This window comes from Excalfactoria chinensis, chromosome 12 (assembly GCF_039878825.1).
Source record: "Excalfactoria chinensis isolate bCotChi1 chromosome 12, bCotChi1.hap2, whole genome shotgun sequence".
NCBI lineage: Eukaryota > Metazoa > Chordata > Aves > Galliformes > Phasianidae > Excalfactoria > Excalfactoria chinensis.
Genome location: NC_092836.1, coordinates 14,148,547 through 14,171,776, shown reverse-complemented (window position 1 = coordinate 14,171,776; position 23,230 = coordinate 14,148,547). Strand labels below are relative to the sequence as shown.

Here is a 23,230-nt window from a genome sequence, read left to right as displayed (position 1 = left end):
TGTGAGCTGCAGACTGTACGAGTACAGAAGGGTTTGGAAGCCAGCATGGAAATCTCTTTGAAACTGCCTGTCAGCTTTCACGTTGCTTTTAAAATCAGACATGTTAGCTGTAATTAAAACAGATTAGCAGCACCTATGCTTGTAGCCTCAGCAAGTTGTTTGGCCATGGCACAAGTTGCATTAGAACCAACATATGAACTAGCTTTTTTTCATATAAAGCTTGTTGGATAGAGGTGAAATCGAATGGGCAGCATTCACAGAAGCACTGCAGAGCTCAGTCTGCAAAGTACACTGACTTTGTAGTGCAGTTCTGCCTGGAGGGAAGAAAGCAGCAGCAGTATTATTTACATGTATAAATGGCACGTCAGACTCAGGTTTACTGCTGAAGAATTAACATACACACAGAAAAAGAACTCCCTAAAGAAACAATAAATTATCTATTTTTCTGGCCTAATGTTTCTCAGTCTCAACTTTGGATTTATTATGTCTTCAAACACTTTTTTTATGGCCAGCTGATGTTTTTACTAAGAAACACCTCTGCACTACAAGCCCAGACGACAGTTTGTAGAGATAATTCTAGCACAGGATGGCTTCAGTGAGTGACATATTTGCTGCCATGTGTGAGACAGTCTGCTCAAAGCTCCTAAGTTAAAGAAACTAAGGAATACTGCACAAAATGAGCTTTGCCTCCTTACAAAGGAGTTTAGCTCTGAGATCTGCTGTGGAGTTCAGCACACAGCTTCTTTACATGGGAACACACCTCCAACAGTAACTGCATTTTTATCCCTGAGTAACAGAAACACAATAAGGGGCACTGAGTGACAATGGCAAAGATCTTTGTAATGATGATTGAAAGGAGTGTTTCTCTGGGTGAGCATCACCCTGAATAAGTTTCACTGTACGTATTTCTAGAGCTTAAAATGACATGGTAAAATGAGCAGAAAAATGAACAAAACTGGCCCAATGGATAAAAATTGTTTACTAGAGAGAAGAAAGGCTCTTCTGCACATCCTGTCAAACAAAAACAGATTCCTCCAGGTTTGGACAAGAGCGGTTTTTTTCTAATGGCACTGCTCCAGTGCAGTACAGTGAGAACAGACCAGCTCCCAGACTGGCACATACAGGTAACACACAAATGGACACAGTGCTGTTTGCATTACCTAGGCTGTTTTACAGTGACACAATCCAAAACAAATCCAAGGGTGGGCACAATATTGCTATATTTGCACACCGCTGATGGTGAAAGTGAGCTTTACAGTCCAATCTGTGCTCCATCAGGGGCAACCATCACAATTACTTTACGTTTGTAATTGATAGTTCTGTAGCAGCAAATAGACTTTAACCATCCACAGAAACAGTAGAAGTAAACAACACCATTACCCTTCTTCCCTCTCTACTGACACTTTCATGTGCCTTTTATTCCAGCCCTTTCTTAGGGCACCTTCAGAAACTCCTTTGACATTAGAAATTGATGGGAAGGGAGTATCGAACAAAATACCTCTCAAGAAATAGCACATATCCTCTGGGGAATCTTTTCCTCCTACCTAGATAATTTTTCACAGAAGTCAACATAAAACAGTATAAATATTTGATAGTAGTATAACAAATTGCCTTAATATTGGCAGGGTGAGAGAAGAATAATAAAAGAAAATGCGGTGGAACCCATCTGGTAGCTAAGTCACATATAGATATTGACCATCTGGGATCTGAACTATATACTTGACCCTCAGCTGGACAGCATTTGTTGCCATAGTTGTTTAATTAGAAGGATCTCTAGCATGGAGAAGAGGAAACACTTGGAAAATATTTGTAAAAAATCAATATGCCTCAGTCTGAGGCTTTTCCAGTGCCTTCCTTCCATTCAAGAACTAAATGCAGTTATAATTACCTGCATGTTGATTCATGATGTTAGGCCTTCTGCAGCTTTTGTTAGGAATTACTTTGTGACAGGTAGGTTGGAAAAAAACCCTCTTAATCACCAGCAAATTCCCAAGATACGCTACTGATTCATTCAACAGAAGTAATTACTTTAGCAAACGTTCGAGTATTTTAACACCAAGTAGAAGATTTCAGGTATTTCTAAGCGTTTAAAAGTTAGGCTGCCTGGTTGATAGCCAGAAACTTCCAGCTATCACAATGCAAAAATGAACACATCTCTTACTCAGAAAAATGCAACGTTTCTCTGATGAAAAGACTTAAATGTTACTTCTCGTTTCTATTAATATATTCAGACCCGACATCACATGGTCGCTGGGTTTCCTCTGGGGGCAGAGATTTTAAAAATCCAGAGGGAACTGGTAATTCCACGCACTGACTCGCTGACATATGAGCTCTGAAATTACCATAGGAAAAAACACCGAGGTCTGCAGTGATTATTTCACAATCTCAAGTGCATCCTAGCCCTCGGCTTAGGAGTTTTAAAAGCTTTTTGAAGGGAAAGCGATGAAGTACGAACACAGATCAGGGACAGTAATTTTTTAAAGCACTGTCACAAAGTCATCTCCCTTTTAATGAACACTAACTACTTGTACAAAATGTTTCCTTCCCTTCTCTCTCAGTAGATTCAGACTCAGTGGAATCCATCTTTCATGCTTTGCTACATGTGAAAAATTAGAGACACATACAGAAAAGGCTGAATCTACCATCACAGGTCTTGTTTTCTTACTACTGCCCCATCTGTTCCAGACGTATCCATGAGTACCCTTGGGGCTTTGATATATGTATTTTTTCTGTTTATTTGATGGAGAGTTAGGTAAATAGCTCCTCTTATTAACAGCATCACTAGCCATGAAGATGGAGGAGGCTAGGACCATGTATCCGACCTCACCACTTAGAAAATGAAAGACAGAATAGCCCCAGTGAGCTTAATGGTTCTGAGCAGGCACTGATAGATAGCAGCAGGTCACCACCTCACAGCTGAGTGCCTTGCGGAAGGTTGGACACATGTATGTGAGGTAAAGAGTGATAATGGTCCTTTTTTATTCTTTAAAAGTGTAAGAAAGCCACACAAGGATTTCTTCTCCACTCCTGAACTTGCACCTTTCAACATGAGTATGATTTTCTTTTTGGCTACCTTTGTACAAACAGCCCCTTCCATTTTTGCTTTGAAATGACACATACAGCATGTGCACTCAATGGAGACAACTCACAGTTTTTCTTTAAGAATGTCACTGTTTCACCATAATGGATGAAATGGGCCCACCAATGTGGTTATGCCTTTGTTTGCAGAACATTTCCTCCAGAAGCAACAATGGCACAAGAAGCACTGATCACACTAACCCATTAGCACTGACCTATTTTTTGCTGCACATTTTTGTCAGAGATTCTTTTTCTTATGTATCACCACACAACATAACAAACAGCTGTACCCCCAAACCCAACGAGTCAGAACAATCAGACGAGATGAAGCAGACAAGAACAGCACTGGCACAAGAAGTACATACAAACTATCATTTCTACCCCTTCCAGCATAATTTCTCACTATTCATTCCCATCTAAGAAACTCCAAGGCTATGCCTGCCCTTGCAACATCAACATTAAGTGTAATAGTCTCACAAGATGCAAATACGAACAGCTGTAGAAGCCTCTACAAACCACGTAATAAATCTGCTCAAGTATTTGGAAGAAGCAGGTAGAATAACCAGTAAAATGCAATGGGTTCAGAACCTGAAATAGTATAAACGACCTGGGACAAAGCTTTCAAGACACTGACTTTAAAGTACAGGTTCCTCTCCATGTGTTTATTTTTAAAGAATTAATACTAGTCACTTGGAAGGAATTCAGGAATTTATCTCAGTCTCACTGGCCTGAATCCTACACAAGTGTTTGTTAAATTAACTTGAAAATATACAGCTGAAGTGAAATTCTATCATCAGTTCTTTGAACACTTGTCCAGAAAAAGCACAGTAGAGTAAGTACCCTGCAGGGTAGAAATCTCAAGTACTCCTGTGTTAAATTGCTTATATTCAGAGTTACATGCCTGTCAATAATATCTGAATTAAGCTCTCCCACACAGGCTAAAAAGTATGGTTTTCACAGTCACAAATCATAGGGGTTGGATGAACCTTTGCAGGTCCCCCAGTCCTCTTTACTAAAGCAGGTTCCCTGAAATAGGTTATACAGAAAAGTGCTCAGGTAGGTTTTGAATATCTACAGAGGAAACTTCACAGCCTTTCTGGGCAGCTTGCTCCACTGCTCTGTAAACCTCAAAGAAAAGAAGTTTTTCTCATGTCTGTATGGAATTTCCTATGTTCCAGCTTGTGTCCATTGCTCCTCGTTCTGTCAATGGGCACCAGGGAAAAGAGCCTGGCTGTCACCCATTAGATATTTACAAGCATTGGTAAGATCCCCTCTCAGCCTTCTCTTCTCCAGGCTGAACAGCCCCAGGTCTCGCAATCTTTCCTAAGGGTGATGCTCCAGATCCCTCATCATCTTTGCTGTGCTCTTCTGGACTCTCTCAAGAAATTCTCTGTCTTTCTTGAACTGAGAAGCCCAGAACTAGACACAGTACTTTGGATATGGACTCACCAGACCACAGTAGAGGGGCATGATCACCTCCCTCAGTTTGCTGGCCAAGCTCTTTTTAATGTACCGAGGATACCATTGGCCTTCTTGTGTAGGACTCCGCACCTGCTGAACCTCTTTAGATTCTGCTCTACCCAGCTCTCCAGCCTGCCCAGCTCTCACTGAATGGCAGCATCTGTTGTGTCAACAATTCCTCCCAGCTCCGTATCATCAGCAAATTTGCTGAGGGTGCACTCTATCTCTTCATCCAGGTCATTGACAAAGATATTGAACAAGACCGGATCCAGCACCAACCCCTTGGGAACACTGCTACTGCCTACTTCACAGTCACTACCAAGTATCTGAAGATAATTTCAGATGGATAATAAACTACTCAAAAGATCAATCTGTCCCTATTTTACTGATGTGGTAGTATAGTAAATTCTTACTGATTTTAGCATAAAAGGCAATTAGACTATACAAACATCTGCTAATACAAATATGTCTGCCTATACAGTATTTAAAGCTAGTATACATGTCTGCAGGCATTTTGTGGACATCCAATAACTCTAAGTAAATTGCAAGTGAGCTTTGAATTTAAGCAGAACGACTACAAATAAAAATGTGCATTTTAACTCGCAGTTACTGCTCATTTGGTTCTCCAACTTTTTATAACAACTTCAGGTTCCTTAAGACATTAAAAAAAAAAAAAAGGAATAACAGCATTGAAGATGCTTTTCTGCCTTTTACAGGATGCTTTTTATAACTATAATAATAGCTATTATTTCTATTTAGCTGTTCCAAAGAAAACAAGACTCATTTCTGAATGAGAGAATCTAAGGCAAAGGTAGAAACTTGCCTTTTATGTTCCAGGAGGTGTCAGAAGCTCAGCATCTTTTTTTCCAGCTTTCTCTGAGGCTGCCCAGCTGCCATACGTTCAGGACAGCAGCAGCTGTCTTCCCAACCGGGCTACCAAGAAGTGGTCAATAAACACTTTTTTGATGAGGAAGAACTGACCACAGTCACACATTTTCCCTGTCAGCTACTAAGCGAGGAGGAGCAGCCAGAAAGTCATTGAAAAGTCAAGAGGTGGAAAAAACCTTCAGAAAATATGAGCCAAAGATGTGATCCTCCAAAGCCTGTGGGAAACTGAAGTTTACAGCGTTCCAAAGGGCTGAGATTGCAACCCAACTGTCGTTTTAGAAAAAATGTGTAATCTGTACATCTATATATTCTGAAGGCTCCTAAGCATCAAAAAGGTCATATTTCCCTTTGCATCAGCCTGTGCTGGGCTCTGCCATCTGCCTTTTTGACAGAGCTATTTATAACGTGCTCAGATTTTTGGAAATATCTGTTGTTCTAATATAAAAAACATGCAGGCTGCAGGTGATTTTGTACCATCAGACTCCTGTTAAAGGTCACAGTGGAACACTTATCTAGGAAGTGACAGCGCACACAGCTAATGCGAACTGTGTAGTAGAGCTGTCTCCTGCTAAGAGACGACTGAATGTGGGACACTGCTCACTGCATAAATTCATGCTGTTTTTATAATTATTGTCAAAGAAAATGATTAATAAGCAGATACTGCATGGAAACAGGAAAGAGATGTTCAAAACGCCTACTGCAAATAAGAAATTACATATGGATATTAAGATGCATTTCTATCAGAAAAGGAATAAGAGCTTTACTGTTTTTTTATAAAGCAGACTTTTTTCCCTTTAAAACCACTTCTTTTTTTTTTTTTCATTAATTTCACTATAAATTCACAATCAACTTATAGTTCCCACATGATTCGTAAGCACTACTCACCAATTACTAACAAGTCATCTGACTCCTTCTGGAAAATGCAAAATCTCGTTAACACCAGATTAGCTCAGAGCCTCATTTTCTCCCACCTAATTTGCTCTACAACTCAGCAGAAAATGATCCTCTTCAAATGTAAGAGTGGATAATGCTTCCATGTAGTTTGTTTCCCCTTTTTTTTTCCATGATCTGAGCAAACAGAAAAGCTGAAAGGCGGCTTCAGAAGTTCTGCAATTGTGATTAAAAAAAAGCAGCCCACAAATCAAACAACTGGGTGATCTGTAACCAGAACCAAAAGCAGAATTCTTTCAAAACAAATCCTAAAAGACAATTTCTAGGTGGATCTGAGAAGACATCACTAGCAGTAGAAGCATTATCAGCATCAAGCAGAAATCCTGCTCTAGAAGTTTCCATGTACATTTTTACCATGTGCATCATCTACCGCAAGCATTAGAATGCAAAGAATTACCTTAAGTATCACCGAACCCCTCACATCTAGAAGAGCGATGTTACCAGTTCGGTAACCACGGCTCTACATCAACAAGCTCCTCTCAGAGCTCCACGTAACTAAATAATAAAACAGTCTGATAACTTCTCTGTAGGCTGCCCTGGATTAGGTTTCTGACTTCTGGGGTTTCAGTGTTTATCATTATTCTGTGTCACAAAAAGAGCTTCAGCAGGGCCAGCCTTCAGATCTCACTCTGCTCCATCGCCCACTTTTGGCAATTACCTGAGCCCTTTTCCCAAAACCAAAACACACTTTTCAAGTTGTAAAGAACCTTGTATTGGTTGTTAATATACAGATGGTAGCAAATGTACAGAAGGAATAAGTAAAGGAAAACTCACCAGTGGTGGTGCCTTGGCTGAAGAAGCTGGAGCAGTCCTCACTGGTGAGCAATCTCCAGGAGATACTGCTTCAGTGGGAGTCAGCCCTTAAATGAGGTCTCAGAGGGGATGGAGTCGAGCTCCACCCCTTCCGGGAGCACAGCTACATCACTCTCACCTGTGCTCCCACAGCTGACCCCACACTTGCCTCAGCTGATTAATCAGGGGTTCAGGCTGTGATTACCAATCTCCCATACAAACCTTAATTCTTTGTACAAGAAAGCAAACGTGCAGTGCTAGTGCAAGACTGACATATACTATATACTTCCATATACACCCTAACCTGTAATTTTTTATGTGAAAGTGGGCTCAATTATGCATAATTAATTGGTAGTTCTGTAACACTGAATGTACACCAGGGATTACCTGGAAGTCATCTACTGCCAGCCCCTGCTTGCATGTTTTCAGCTCTTAGCCATAGCACTGCAGATGGTGCACACAGAGCCCACGGAAACATTGAACAGCAGCATTTTAACAAGCTCTTACAGCAAAAAGCAAACAGGACTGATGAGGGCCTTGTCCTGCACCAACAGATCTGGGACCTGTAAATGCTCACTGTGCCTTTCCTGAACTCGTCACAGCCAAATTAGTTTGAACTAATGCTCAGGTTGAAATAATTCAGCTGTGTAAACAGACACATCCTGGTTGAAAAAAAGCAACATTTAAATGGAATTAAAAACTTTTCAATCCAAACAAAACCAAAGCTATGTGTAGTTCAGCCTCTGAGCAAGTCTGCTTTAGGCAGAGCAACTGGGCTCAGGTGTATTAACACCATAATCATTTCCCCTCCAGATTACTATGCACAGACCAGAGCCAATAGGAAACGCATGGTATACTTAACCAAATAATATAATTCATTGCGCCAAATGCACAAGGACACATTGATACACTGCTAACACTGGATTGTAAAGATACCAACTTCACCCCAACTTCACAATGATTTGTTATACTGGCATCAAGAGCTTATTACAAATGCATTAAGCGCAGCATAGCTGTTGGCACTGTCATTCTGAAGAGATCTTTTAACCCAAAAGAAGGTTTGCACTTGGATAATTACAGTTGTACTGTATTAAAATAGAAGACTAATGGCTATGAGAGACATGCACTGTGTAAAGATTAAAGCATCCAGACTGCTAATGATGATAAGCATTCAGTTTTGTTTCATGGCTTCTCAAATGCAGTATTTTGCAGATTTCGAGACGACAAAAAAAAACCAACACCCCACACAGCACTGAATATAAAAATCAATACATCCTGAAGATACTGGAGCCAACGTGGAAGGCTTCAGAATTTGTATTATACTTTTTTAGTCTTAGAAATGAATATATGCATTAGTATTTCTTGTCTGTGCTTAAGCCATATAACTAGAGGAAAACTTCTTTGTTCATGTTCGACCTCTGCAAAAGGTGCCAACACTATTGCTTACTGCTATCATAAAACAACACATCCTCCTTCTCCAAGAAGTTCTACAGATATTAACCCTGTAGCTGCTAGGAGGAACACCTGAGGTGGGTACTCCCATTTCCATTTTATAAGGAAATCAAAATGCGTAGATGAAAGATGTGATTATATACTCTGTTATCACTGATTACACAAGACCATAACAAGAGGAAGGTGCCTTCTGCAGATATTTGCCAACAAACTTCAGAACAGACCATCCCCAGCCTTGTCTCTTAGCTCTGCCCTTCAACCCATCCCATCTCTCCATGATGTGAGAGCACTGTGTCTCTGGCTCTCCTATCACAGCTCTTGCCCAATGCCAGCACAAGCTGTTGTGTACGCTGGTGCTGAACCCAGCCTCTGCCTGGGTGGAAACAGGCCTTTTCTTGCCAGCTGACTTTCCTTCACAGCTGTTCAATGCTGGTGCCAGCACCATGTGTGGACATTGTGGAGGCAGGAACAAGGAGCTGTGATGCATGGCCAGTATCATCACACGGAACCTGAGCTGTGCAATAATATTCCTTACATTATTCCTTTACATTGAGCCCCGTTTAATGTATTATTAATGTATTATTATGCTCTCATAGTATAGATACTCAGAAACATAACGAATAAACCCTCGCTATGAGATGCACCAAACTGCCTTTATGCACTCACACTTCCCAACAACCTCTGCCACACACAGTCACAGTTGATCATGAGGCCCAAAATGCAATTAAAGCTCAAGCGAGACCCTTTTGCTTGTCATGGTGCTGTTTTTTCTTGGTGAAAAAGTAGCACTGTTCTGTCAGTCTTCAGAAAAAAAACAAAGCAAATGACTAAAAATAAAGTGTGACTGAACTAAGATGGAAAATGTTTGTAGCTGAAGGAAAATAAGCGAAGAAACTCCATGACAACTCATACTGAAGCCTACTTCTTACTTTTTTCCAGATGTGTACAGCACTAAGAAGTAACTATTGACTATTTTCCTCCGTTACTTGCAAATGGAACTTCAAGATGCAAGCTGAAAACTATGCATTACATTATTATAAACCCTTTAATTTATTCTCTGCGGGCTGTGGATCTGCTGATTCAGATGGCTCCAGTCTGCTCTGCTAACCACTAACCCATCCCGAGGGCTGACGGGCATGTGGCACAGTACTGAGAGCACAAGCAATTCCCATGCAGCTAATCTGCTCCCAGGCTATGTGCAATGTGTTCCTCTGCTTTCAGACTGACACGACCCTATAAATACAAGAGCTAATCCAAATATGCTGACAAACAATTTTACACCTAAATATTTGCCTATTCCCCGTCTATGATATATTACTAAAATGCAGTGTTACAAGAAGTAATTGCCTACTGATTCTTTAACCGCAGTGCTGCCTTCGTGCTTTGCCAACTCTGACTTTGGAGAGTCTTCCACCCACAAATATCCTAACAAGCAGACATTCACCAGAAGAACGAAGTCCTGACATTCAGCACCAGAAAGGGCACTGTTTGCCCTCTGTGCTCTGACAGGAAGGGGCTCAGTAATAAGAGAAAGTAGCCAAGCAGAGTCCACAGTGATAGCACAGCCAGAAGTACTGCTCGGGTCTCATTCACCAACGTGTCTGTGACAAACACCACTGCTCCATTCATCAGAGATATCAGTGACAATTTGCAGCACTTCTGGGCAGGAGAACTTAATACCTGGCAGTGAATGCTGCAGCCAAGGAGAGTGACAAACACCACAGTGTGCCACTAGTCCCTGCAGGGAGGCTGGGCCTGGCTGGTGGAAGAGGACTTCGAGCCCACATCCCGTGAGATGGCAACATGCGGCAGATTGGGCAGGAACAGGAACTCTCCCTCCCATCTCCTGGGGAAATGGGCAGCAGGCAGCCCAGCCCAGCCCTGTGGAGCATGGTCTGCCCCAGTGCTGCTGTACCACACATGCCTTCCTGACCACGCAGTGGGACAGAGACCGACAAAACCAGAGACCAAGCACTGTAACAGGACAGAAGTTTCCTGTTCTGTGGCACAAGCACAGCCCTGTTACGCTGATGGAGAAATCCCTTCACCTTTACTGTTTTCCTAGTTCTGCTGTCGGAGCAGGCAAACACTCCATGCAAACAGACAAACAAAAGTCATGGCAAACTTAAGCATGCATACACAGACGTGGATCATCTCTCTCCCTGAGGCACACAGTCTAATTAGGACAGACAATAAAGACTCAGTCAATTTTTTAAGCAGGAAGATTCCAATGAAAACAAGACCAACCCCAAAACCAAGCAGTAATAATTTTCCTTTTGGAGTGGGACTGTTCCCTGAGGCACAGACCCCTCGTTCAGGCTCTGCACGTTCGTTAGGAGCTGTAGCACAACCAGCCCAGTGTAGTCTGGGCCATGTGAGGCTGTGTGCTGCAGTGGCACAGAGGGTGTGCAGGAATGCCTTCAGCAGGACGGCTCGCACTGAGGAAACAAACAAGCTCACTGACTACATAAGATGCATTTAAACTGACAGAAATCTCCAGCAGGGGCTGCGTGGGTTGCAGTTTTCCAGAAATGGGAGGAGGCAGGAGAAGGACTGGTATAGCCTCATACTTGTCAATAGAGACATGAGCCAGAATGGCTGGTGACAACTCCTAGAATGTAGGGAGAAGTTCAGGATTCCTGAAGGACAACTGAAAAGCACATTTAAGGTGATAGAGATCTTTTTCCACAAAGGAAACATTTTCTTTATGCTCTCAAGCTCATTGATTTTGCTCACAATGAAATTATCACGTAATAGAACAGCCCAAAACTAATTGAAAATACTCACTGCACTGCAACAAAGAGGAACTTCATTTTGCATTATGCTAGCTGTGGGAGCCAGTGAGCTGCTCTAGAAATTAGCAACTGCTGTGAGCAATTAAGCTAATGTTGAACCTATGTGCTCTAAACAGCGGTGAGTTCACTGATAAAAGATGTGGCTCTTTACAGGTGAGCACAACCTGCATGTTTAACGTTAGAAAAATAGCCATACCTTAATGGCTACAGGAACCTTCAAAGCTCACTCTTACTAGGAATGTGTACTTTGATCACTTGACTTTTGCACTGGACTTTTCTCCCAGGTCTCCAGCAGTACCGAAGTCAGGACGGTATCTGTGCTGTAAAGACTGATCCACTGTATTTAAGCACCAGTTCAGTTGTTTCAGGCTTTCCTTCTGTTTCTGGTTCTAAAACCAGATCACAAATGACTTTTATGTTAACTGAATCCTCTCTCAGGGATTATTTCCTGTTTCTGCTGTATTGATTCACTCTGCTGAGAACGAGGAGACATTTTAGTGTTATTTCAGCATCGTGATGATAAAAGCTCTCCACAGTCTCATTCTGCTTGTCATGAACATCCATGCAGGAATTCAGGCTCACTAAACTCTTTCCTTGGCACAAAATAATTGTGGAGTGTGAAAAGCAGTAATTATCCGCGTTACGTGATTTCTCAAGGGAAGCTCGCGTGACAAAATCACATTATGGGGTTATATGGTTTGAGTGGTACAAAACTATAGCATGCTATTTTTAAATATATCCAATTGCTGTGAGAACACACCATCACCAAGCGTCTCGCTTAATAGCTCCATTCCTGGAATAAACTCTACTGCAATCTACAGCAACTGTGCTTGGCAGGGAGCACACAGCTTGTCAAACGCCAGCGCTCCAGGAATGTGCCCGGCGATGCACGGCAGCCCCAGCCTGTCATCTCGTCCGTGTCGGCTGTGCTTTCACACAAGGTAAGCAGGTAGACTTCTAGCATTGCACCAGCTTAGAGACGTTTGAAACTTGAGAGACTTTTCTGCCATAAAAGCCTCCACCTTTTCTCCCTGCTTCTCATCTGTCTGAAGCAAACGCTGCTCACAGTGTGTTAACACAGACCCTGCATTGCCAGATTTGGGAGATACAACAAATTAAAGATAATGATAAGGCAAATATTCATGGAGGTGTTGGTGCTTTTCCTTTTTTATATCCCAGATTCTGTCTGCATGCAAATGAGACAGAAGCATTTCCAAAATTGAAACCATGAGAACCCCGCTTTCCTTGAAGACCACTTTCAATAACCCTGCTTTTTCCTTTCAGAACTTTACTGTAAGGACAAACATAAGCCACCCTAGCAAACACCTCAGACTGTGCAGAGTTAACTGCACAGGGCAAACAATACAAGCAGGGGAGAAACCATCTTTAATGCATGCAGATCTCAAAAACTTACCACAAAGTTTTAAATATTCCTACTGTACCTGATTGTCCTGACAGAAATGCAGTATTTCCACATCAGATTCCACATTGCACTGCCATCTCCCTTCATGACCTTCTCTGAAGTGTTTGCAAAGTTAAAAGGATTCCAAATAACGTAAGAAAGAAGTTTAGCAGCACACGACAAAGTTAGTCCAAGGTTCACGCAGCAGCCAAGCTCTGATTCACGATTTCCAAGTGATTCCTCTGACTTCCACTCAGATGAACTCAGAGAGAAGCCAGCTCTCCTCATCTGAAGTCTCGAGTTACTCCTTTCTTCATGATTTACAAGACTCCTTGTTTACATTATTTGAAAGCCAGAGACGATTATTAGAGGCTGTTCAGAAAGCTACATATACTGCTGCTCCAAGTTGGCAAGAAAGCAAAATCTACCTATGAAGCATCTACACAAAGTTATTTTAAATTATTCCACTTGAAAAAAGAAAAAACAAAAATGAAACCAGTCCGGCACTGGGGCCTTAGCAAGTCACTTACTGGAGCTGTAAGGCACACCAAACACACACTACATCACATTGCTGAGGCTGAATAAATTCCCAACTGTTTGCAAAATTTCTTGTGCGCTGTAATAAACTTCGGAGCGCCAAAAGAAGTAATGAGTCATTTTCCAAAGTTGTGTTTGAACAGTTATGATTTCAGTGGTGAATGTCAGCTGTGACATGCATTGACCTAGCCCACAAATTACATCAAAAATAAAACGACAAAATCTGATTTAAAAGCTCCAGACTTCTTCACTGTGTATGTAGCATTGACTTACTGCATTGAAACCTCACAAATAGGTACATGGCAATTGGATTTTCTCTTCGTGTCAGTATATAGTCCTCAGAAAGATCCCAAATCCCACACTTGGCACAGCACAATTTCTCAGTGATGGCAGGGATTTACAAGCAATATTAAATATCCAGCTTAAATAAAAAGTACAGCGCAAATAACTTTGCTCTTGGTTTTTGGAGGATCTCGTTGAAGTGAGCTTCATTTATCACCAACACTTTCAACTGAATTTTAGCCTCAACAGACACATTTGGAATCCCCCTTATAGAATTATTGTTTTTGTTGTTAGCATTGCTATCATCTACTCACTGAAGGATGAGCCCTTGAAATTCTGCCCTAGTTTCTTCAAGACCACCCAGACAGTCAGTGTTGTTGTTACGACATTACAGCTTCCTGAGCCTTAGCTCAGCCCACCAGACTGCATTTCTCTCAGAGGTCAATAGCACAGTTATCAGGGCTTCTTCTGGATCAAAGACATTAAATGCGTGTTTATATTATAAAACTTAATTAAGCAAGAGACTAAGTTCATGCTGCTTCTTGATAGAACCGGAAGCTTTTGCAATTAAATGCCCATTTTCTGCCACATAACTCCAATTCTGTATAAGACCATTTTATCTAGGATCTCATGGCCAGTACCACTATGCTGAGATAGGCTCTGTTTCAGTTATTTTCTGACAACAACTCCAGGAATAAATTACTGACAGCTCATAAAAAAGTTAGAAAAAGTTCCACAGCATGTTGCACATTTTACATCAGTAAACTTAATACAGAAAATATTACATTAGGAAACTTACAGATCTGTTCTTGCCATAATCTGCGAGATACACTTAAGTGATGGAAAAAAGCCACACAAGTTCTGGCGGACCAGCTGAACTCAATCACTTTAACTTGCAAATATGAGAGAAAAAGTGCAAGAAAAGAAAGTATTTCTTACTTTTGTAGGAGGCACCCTTGGAGTACTTGGTTTACTATAAGCAAGTCCATTGTATCTGAAGTATTAAACTAACAGTGGTTTATTTTCAGGGTAGCATAAAAGTACCACACATGCTAGTTGTGCCAACTGTACCTACTTCAGCATTTATTTCATACATCAGAGTAATTGCTGTACTTGCATTATGCATTCATTGATTCATAGTCAATTGTAATATTTTGACATTACTGGCATCCACAGAAATATGATTTTACCTTTCTCTAAGAAATAAATAAGGGCAAATATCACACTAAGATCTACAAAAGCTTTTAAATACAGGTCTATTCATCACCTGCTTCATTTAAGTTTCTAGCATTTATGCATATCCAATGACCAAATGAATCAAAGTGATGTGAGAGCATCATCAGATAAAGCTGAGATGCAGCTGTTTTTTCGCTTTCTTTGCTCTTTTAAATGATTGCTGCAGCTCTTGATAGCATGGATAGATCCACAGAACAGCAAACAGTGTTTCAGCTGAGTTTGTTCACTAATTCACAACGCTGACCTAGGCAAATCAAGCTAGTCCTCCTCCAAGCAAGCATTTACTCTGCAGGGAACAGGAAGCTCAAAGTTGGAATAATTTAGAACTGATAGGCAACCCGCAACGACAAAATAATATACATCCAGAAAATGCTGAATGCTGTGCAAGCCATATAACGAGCTGACAAATCTAGTGTTTTGGTTCTACAATTAGTACTTGGGTGCAGATAAATACTATTTATCCTGGTGTAAACACGAGGAATAGGTTACTCTGAAATGCTGCTGGAAATGACATTTGAGAGGCATGTTGTAAGGCTTCATGACAGCAAGGAAAGCAGTGCTAGATTTGACCAGCTGCAGGTGTAATGTTATCAGCCACAGCAGATGATTTCTGTATGTGCACAGATGTGAATAATGAGTGATTAACTAAAGCCTATGGTTCATTCTGTCTCTCTGATGGGCTGCCTTTTCTGCAAAGATTCCTTTCACAGTACGATTACCACAGTGGTAACAGAACAGATACTAAAGAGGACATTGACTAATAACTATTTCTTACTCTTAAGGACAGTCCTATTTGGGAATGGAAGATCTTTTCCAGGAGCAGTAAGACAGAACATCCCTTTTGTCTGAGCTGTTTACGTTCTTTTCCTTTGTTCACAGTGACATTACTGTGCCTGAAACAAGACGCAGATTAGCATATCAAATGATTTCACTTTTTTGAAGCCTTGTTTGCTTTCACTGTAGGACAAGTCAAGATGAGCCCCAGCACCGCAGGGGCGTTTTGGCATCATGTCTGCTTTTGACACAGATTTTCCATTTTGTACAACAATCATAATCTATTGTAATGATTCCAGCTACGGTTTTCTCCCATACTCACACATTTGGCCAAGCAATCACAGCCAATGCAGACTGTGGGCTGGTAACGAGGGCTATTTGGAGACAGATGCTGCTTGGCTGGTTTAGTATTCCTCTTTGGGTGTGGCAATAAAAACTTCAGTTATCTCTTCCCCTTGAAATGAAACAACAGATTCCATTCATAGGACATCACTGCATCCACCCAGTTGCACTGTGCATGGAACCACGCTTTGTATGAAGCAGAACTCCCCAGACAAATATTCTTAGTTTGATTCTTTGTTTTCCCTTCCCATGATACTCCCTGGAAACCTTTACTCAATTAGTCTTGCCTGCAAGTCATCTACAGCACAACCCTCCCCCACAGTGGTGTCCAGCTATCAGTGTCTGCTCTCAGCTGTCTCCATACTACCAAGTTGCAACAGGAAGCTGTAATGAGTGGCTCTGCCACATTCCCACTTTAGTAGGTTGGCTTTTCCAAAGCCACTCATCACTTTAAGTGCTTTATTTTCAGTGGATTAATGAAGTGCTGTCCCCTGCATCAGATGATCGTGTTGTGCCTAGGTTTTCCCACAAATTTACTTCCATACTTATGCACTGAGTGGGTATACCAACCCTCTTGGAGCTGTATTTCACTATTTGTAACATGTAAAATAATTCCAAACTTTATAAAATACCCACATCTTCTAAGGAAGAAGCCTATAATTCTGACATCTGGTAATTCAAACAGACAGTGCTATGATATTTGCTTTCCCAGGTGGCTTACAAGGAAGGGCTCACCCAACAGCCAAGGCAGCCAAAATGTGTGTGCACTGGGCTATCCCAGCCCCTCCCACAGGCAGTACTGCCTCTTGCAAAGCCAGCAGGAAGGGCTGCCTGCTTTGCTGCCCCAGCTGCTATGTGAGCACGAGCTGAAACTGCTGATGCAGGTGAGCTTGCACCAAGACCACCTGAAAGAGCTGAGACAGACTCACTGGCTTTGCTTTGCTGAGCGCCCACTGCTGGAGCAGGAGAATCAAAGCAATTGTTTGGGGTTTGTTCTCCTTCCTACTGGAAATAAACTCACAAGAAGTTCTCACAACTTGGCACTTTCAAGCACTTACCAAATGTTTTAGTAACAATACTATGATACTTCCAATGGTTTTTATTGCTAAAAAGAGCCCAGAGTCACTATTAACCTGAAACAGGATGAAGCACAGTAGTTAAGGAAAAATGTCACTGGGGAAGGGCAGGGAGGGAATGGGCAGAAGTGGAGTATTGGAAGATTTTTATATATATAAATATGTTTTGAGACTTGAACAAAACAGCTGCTCCAAGCAAAGATGTTATAAGGTACATGAAATGCTATTTAAAAATGCTAGAGCTAAGGATCCTTTAGAAGCTGTATGTGATGCATTAGAGTGATACAAACAGAAAGGCGATGCTTACTTTGGAGGCTCACATTCTATTGTTCTCCCTTTCTCCTGAGATTCATTCGCAGTTTGCACAGAAGCCTGCATGACAAGCAGTGCTCAGGTGGGGAGGTGAGCTGTGAAGCCTCCATCACACAAGCTGTAGGGAAGGGCTCAGGGAAAATGAGCTGATACAGTGTCCTGCATGATCTGCTTCTGGACAAAGTCCTGTCTCCAGATGCATGTGTCACTTTACACGTGACATGTCTACAGCTAAGGTAACCTTACTGCTTTAACTGTACGCAGGCTCATCCTAAATGAGGTTAATGTAACATTCCAAAGAAGAGGGAGAAAAAGCACATTGAAGTCTGAAGAAGGTGATTTGCTCATTTTCCTGAAGTTTCTATCAAGACAAAATGATCAGGAAACAGAATTTAACAGCATTTCCATTACTAAGCAGATTATATTTACAGGGCATTTAACAACAGGAAACGGTGAGTGCTGAAGTTAGCAACCACCGCACACATTTCTGGTTGTCAGGAGAGTTCCAGATTTAGTTTTAACTTAGGTAGAGCTGCCTTTATACAACAGTAATTACCAATTAAGGAGTTGAAGGAGTCTCCATTTTCTTTTTCCTTTGTTTTGTTTTTTTAATAATAAAAAGCAGTCTGACTTCTTGGGCAATTCTGGATATCTTTAAACCTTTAATCTGTAAAAAGACAATGTTTTCTTTAATAGGGGAAGGGATTTAGATATAATACAATGCTACTTTTCTTCTTTTGCCTCCACTGGATTTTCTCTCCTTGCATTTAAACCTTCTTTTTCTGACTTCCCAGACGTTCCTAAGGGCATACAGAACCGTGTTTGCTGGGAGCTCACAGCAGTGACAGACACGTACATCAGTCAGCACGGTTTTGGCATTTTGCTAAAGGGCATCTCAGCCCAACAAGCTGGCAGGCCTGCGCTGCTCAGGAGCCCTCCAGCACCCTTCTAGCTGAACCTACAGATAGATTTCTCTTGTGCCCAGGCCTCCACCATACTCCCAGAGCCCTTTTCTGTGACTTAATCTTGGAATACTATCAAAGGAAGCTCAGAAAGCTTCCAATTCATGTAGGCTCATAGCCAAATGCACAATTAAAATGTGACAGCCCCAGGGTCTGCCTATCCATCAGATGCATCTAAACACAGTAGAGACCAGACACTGAAAGAGTAAAGCCTGGCACACACTGGGCTCTCAAGGGGCACAGCTCAATGGCAGGCATTGCCAACTACACATCTGCGGGAGTCCCAGAACACACACCAAGGTTCTTCAAAGTCCTAACACAAACCTCACATTGTGGAAGGTAGAAATCTGCACAAATGTGAAGAATGCAGAACGTGGTCACTCTGAGTTGGTTCCTGGGTGAGAAACGCTTTGGAAAGGACTGACACTCCACTTACCACAGAGGCAGAGAAAAGGCACATATGAAAGGAACCACTTCCATTCAGAAATGCAGATTATCAGTTACAGCAGCGGTGACAGAAGACACCACACAGCCTTTATATTTGCACTGGATTTTTGGCAGTCAACAATACCAAAGTCCCACAGCAGACCTCAGTGAAGTCAGGGCGTGGAAAGGTAAGGGATCCTGAAAGATGGCTGTCCACTGCATAGGAAAGAACATCCCAGAGAGCTAAGGAAAATTAGGAGTGAGAATAGAAGGCGTATGGACAAAACAGTTTGAACACTTTTATGAACTCTCTGAGATAGGTGGTAGCATTAATTACATTAAAATGAAGGCTATAGCCAGACTAAAAAGTCTTGGGGTGTTTTAATTTATTGGCTTGAAATCACTGCTTCCCTGAGTGTAGGCAAGGCATTGGTATATTTATTTTCTTTAATTTATTCAGTGGCTTCCTTTTCATCATTTTTATGCTGAATATGGGAATGCTGCAATCTGCCATTTTTGCTGGCTGCCCTTCAGGAGGATGTTGGATTTGGGGGATAAGGAGGAGGAGAGAATTGTGTGCTCTCAGCTGCTCTGTGTTTGCATCAACACTGCCAGCATCAGCCTCCTGGGAGAGCCGTGCTATAGGCACTGTGACTCAGCCCTGCTCTGGATGAAGTCACTGTCAAGTGGAAGCAAACTATTTGTTTCTAACAACATATATGGTGAACTCCAAATGCAAGTTCAAGACAACTTCAGTTACTTATCCCACATACTCTGCTATTATTTTGTTCAAGACAGATTGCAAAGGAGCTCATAGTTCAAATGAGAGCCAGAAGTAAAGCAAACCAGCTGACATCACTGTCAGTGTGAGGAAAAGAAATCCTTACTCTCATGAACAAGAACACAAAGATTGAATTTTTCTTGCTTGCTGTTGGTGAATTTGTCACTACTGTACAGCTGTTGTTTCCGGGGATGTTAAGATCACAAAAGGTAAATAACGTGCCATCAGCCTTCATCAAATCTTATTTCAAATAATGGATTTAAAATAGTGTTCCCTTTACATTAGTAGCACATGACGACTGAGACCTGTGTCTGTCGTTTATGCTGTGCTTTACTTAAAGGAAGCAGCCTGCTCCTTGCCTGCCAGCAGCCGTGTTGTCTGACACATCTGAAGCCATCCCACATCATCTACAGACAGAGTCCGTGCTGTCAACACCAGAGGCGAGGAACAAAGACTATCAAAGTACTTTTTTTAAAGGAATTCTTTTTGACAAATAGCCTAGAAGACAATCCTGACATAGATCACTTAAAGCACATATGCTATCGTTGAAACTGCATTTAAATCAGAGCTGGCAATTCACTTAATAGCTTCAAAAGCTACAAATTTGTCTTGGATAAGAGAGTAGCAAAAAGGATGAACTGAGAGATGCAGGTGCCCACAGAGCTTGATATTAGAGGGGCTTAACCAGCTTCTGAGACTCAGTCCCTTTGTGGCATTCTGGTATAGCAGCAATAAGCTGTTCCTGCACCAGAAATTTATGGAAGTGTTTTCACTTATTATCATCACTGAAACATCCGAGTGGGACTGAATCATACACCAAAATATAGACCTGCTCTTGCCTGGAGATGGGCTTAAGCACATGATTCAGTCTATCCTGAATCACAATGCTGGAATTGCCAGTTCCAACTAGAGACCAGCAGAAAATTCCTGCTTCAAACAGCCTCCTCATCTGACTCCATTGGGGTGGCTGGAATCAGAGACTTGCTGGAAACACCCGACTGCTCTGTAAGGGACTCCTGCCTCTTTTAGAGTGAGCAAAATGTAAAAAAGAAAAATGGAAATGGAGAGGTCATTTGTAAAAAAAATAACTTGTTAAAATAAATAAATAAATAAAAATGTCCTCATCTTTAAAAAGTATTGCAAGAAATGAGAGGAAAATCCTGGAAGAAAACAATCCCCCTCCCGAAGTACAGGTTACGATTGCCTTCACTTTCAGACACAATTCTTCTCACCTTAATGCTTTCTCTTTAATGCTAGCATGTTACTAGCATAAATGTTACTAGCAGTAACAGTTTCCCACATGGGCCATTACACACCAGCTGGCAGAAGCACAGCATGATCCACCTCCCAGCTAAAGAAATCTTCACTTCCACACGTTAAATCCGAAGTCATGTGATTTTATAATAATTCTCCAATTAAGCATGAGACATTCATCCTCAAAATCACACAGAAACCCTACAGTGATTCGCTCATCTTACATTTAATCTACTATAGAAATTCATCTCCACACTTCTAGTATTTGTATTCAAAGGATACAAAAACCCAGCACACGAGGGGCTATAGCACTGACCAACACACAGCCACTGCTAAAGACAAAGAGCTCAAACTTGATTTCCATACATTAACGAATTACCAAACACATCGTACAATTTCTGTAATGGTTCTACCTCAATGTCCCCAGCTTGCTCTGTGCAATCTGCTGTCCCTTGGATAAAAGCTGACTGTTTGCTCAGGTACATGAGGTGGCACTGGCACAGGTACCTGGGCAAATTTGGTTTGTGAATATGCCATGTCCTGGCTAGGGAAGCCACAGCCAAAGTTAGGAAGCAGGCTAAAAGCACAGTTTTTCCCATGATGAGAAAATATACCTGAATGAATTTGTTCTCTCAAGGGATTGAAAACTGCACAGAGGCTCCAGGCTGGGCGTCTGCCCTCAGATGGGTTTCTTGTCAGGAATGGCATAGCTTGGAACAGAGTTTTGGAATTGCATTTCTGCTTCAAGTACCACTGCAAGCACAGGCAGGGACACACTTTGCCCTGTCCCCTTTTGTGCTCCTAGCCCTGGGCAGCAGGGACAGCCCTCCCCTACACAGCCTTGCTCTCAGGGAGCTGAGGAAGGACCCATTCCCCGCCAGGAGCATCGGGAGCAAACCCTGCATTGGCATCCACTGCCTGGTTCAGGCAACAGGCATGATCCCATAAGGCATCCCTGAGTAATAAAATCCAAAACAAGAACTTGACTTTTGAAATACAGCAGCATGACACAGATCTCCTGAACTGACAAGAAGCATTTACCGTAGTTCTCACCATTGAGTACAACTGAAATTTATAGTCATGTTCTGCTTAGACAGCCCACAAAAGGGAACAGAAGAGCAGTCCCATTGCTTGCGGTGCTGGCTGGCTGTGCCCCACTGGGCTGGGTGAGTGCACGAGGAGTGGCAGGCAGAGCTCACAGGGCAGAGACAACCCACAGCAGCAGCAATGCACCTTGAGTGGGCTTTTGTACAGCCTCCCCACACCTGCCCTGCAGTCACCTGCTGTCGTACCACTACTTGCACACTGGGAAGACCTTTGAGCTCAGTACTGCTTCCCCGGCACTTCCCTGACCTGGCACTGCACCTCTTCACCCAGAGCTGCGGCCAATTCCAGGTGACACTGGTGGCAGAAGGAACATCATGCAGAGGTGTCTGAACTCTGCTCCTGTCTCCACTCTCTGGCACTTGCTTTCCCTCTCATCCAGGTGGAACAGAGAGCAAGCAAGAACCCTATGTCATACTAACAATTCATCAAGTAAGCCTCACATGAAGGAACTCTTCATTGAGTCCTATTTTGGTTATCTTATTTCATACAGAAAAGAGAAAAATGTATACACATGTACACACAGGACAATTCTGGCTCTTGTCCAAGAGCGTCTTAGACAACTTACAACAACTACTGACAGAAACTCATTCAATCTAAAGAAAGTGTTTTTTTCTTTTTTCCATTTTAAGTGGTCTTTCTTGCGTTTTGTTTCTTTATTCATTCAGTAAAGCACTTCTATCTGATATTTAAGTGCTTCGACTCTTCTTACTTCTGTTCATACTGATGCACTCCAGGAGGAGAGTTCAAATACATACAAGGTTTGATGATAGACAAATTAACTGTCTGGAAGGATGCAAATGGAAAGTCCTTAGGTACTGCAGGGATTTCCATTAGGAGATGCAGAATAACCCTAGGGTAATTCATTTGCAACAAAGCTGGGAGGTCGCCAGGAATTCAAAACATAAAGCTTAAGTTTAGTTGTATTTACTCACACCAGAACAGACTGCCTATATTTCTCATTTTACATGGATTCTCAGCAAGGAAGATATGACAACAGGCTGGGAATAGGTTGGAACTTTTCTTTCTTTTTTTTTTTTTTTTTGGCCTGAAAATGAAACTTGTGAAAAGCTGTAATAGAATAAAGCTATCTTTTGAAACTTCAGCAGCCAATGGTCACAGATGAGGGTCCTATATTACTCAATGCCAGAAAGTGGGGGCACCCCTTAAACCTTGAAAAAGATTGGAACGGTTCCCTTTTCCAGCCTCCAGTCACTGCATGAAAAATTCAACTGCAATTAGCATTTAGTACAAAGCACTTTCTGTAGGCTGACAATAGATAGTCAGACCACAAAGTGTACATAGCAAGAACAGAATCCTATTTT

At 41.9% G+C, this 23,230-nt stretch overlaps 1 protein-coding gene across 11 annotated transcripts in view; it reads right to left on the bottom strand.

Annotated features, from left to right (window-relative positions):
* Nucleotides 1-23,230, bottom strand: part of IQSEC1 (IQ motif and Sec7 domain ArfGEF 1) — a 258,195-nt gene that overhangs the window by 96,967 nt on the left and 137,998 nt on the right. The gene's annotated exons all lie outside the window — the stretch shown is intronic.